Source organism: Microtus ochrogaster, linkage group LG4 (assembly GCF_000317375.1).
Source record: "Microtus ochrogaster isolate Prairie Vole_2 linkage group LG4, MicOch1.0, whole genome shotgun sequence".
NCBI classification, from domain to species: Eukaryota; Metazoa; Chordata; class Mammalia; order Rodentia; family Cricetidae; genus Microtus; species Microtus ochrogaster.
Window position 1 is genome coordinate 24375219 of NC_022030.1, and position 1067 is coordinate 24376285.

Here is a 1067-nt window from a genome sequence, read left to right on the forward strand (position 1 = left end):
CTGATGTTGGTGCAAACTGTACAGAGCCACAGTTAAGGGAGAATTGGATGCTGTATGGAAAATGCTTAAGTAACAAGAGCAACCACTGTCCAAGAACTTGGTTTATCTTAAGGACTGCAGTACGGAATGTGATGGAGTTGGGAACCGTGGCATGCATCTCCATGGTGACAGCCAGGAATGACCTGATTACTCTGGTCACTCTGCTAGTGACGCTTTCCTGCTTCTGTACTCTGTGTGTATTCCTCTCAGGATGAGCATTTCCTCAAATGGGGACAGACTTCACAGGAGAGAAACACACAGGGACCTCTGGCTTCCCCGCTAGCAGCTCCATTAGCGGATGTACTCGGTGCCGTACTGTGCACAATGAATGCTTTTCCCTTTCCAATTAAAATTGATCAGCATGACTAATACTAAAAGGCCCCCTGCTTTAAGCCTTCTCGGGATTAGCATTTGGCCTGTGTGGGATGCCGCAACACAACCAGGGAGGTTCTTGTTCAGGGCCGCTCCAGGTTCCCCGGAAAAGCCCAAGCATAGGATGAGGTTGCAGAGCTCTGAGGAGATGCGAATCCACTTGTGCATCCAAGCATGTCTCTGTTGCTACCTGTGGCAGCGGCTCTCATCCCAAGGGCCAGTTAAACTCGGCCCATTACTACCGACCCCAAACAGATTTCTTTTGTACTTACTACGATAATTGTTCAGACACCAGGGGAGGGGACGGTGGAGTGTATTCACAAACATATTAAAACTCCACTTTATTTTCCATTTTTTAATATATTGGAAGAAATTTCCTCTCTAGGTGGAGCCTCACCTCCCATTCTTTCTGTGGCTGAAGTCGTGAGCCAGGGCTAGGAGATACTATGTTGCTTTTGTCGGCAGATTGAGTTCATTTCTCCCCACAAATAGAATGACAGTAGACACAAATCTAGAAGCTATAATGTGTTTCAAAAAAGCTTTGGAATTAGGAAGGGAGGAACAAGTAATGAGATGAGCATATTGGTCTGATTCATAATTTATGTGTAAAAATACTCCCTTGAGAACAGTCCAGGCAAATATTCTGGGCCATATGT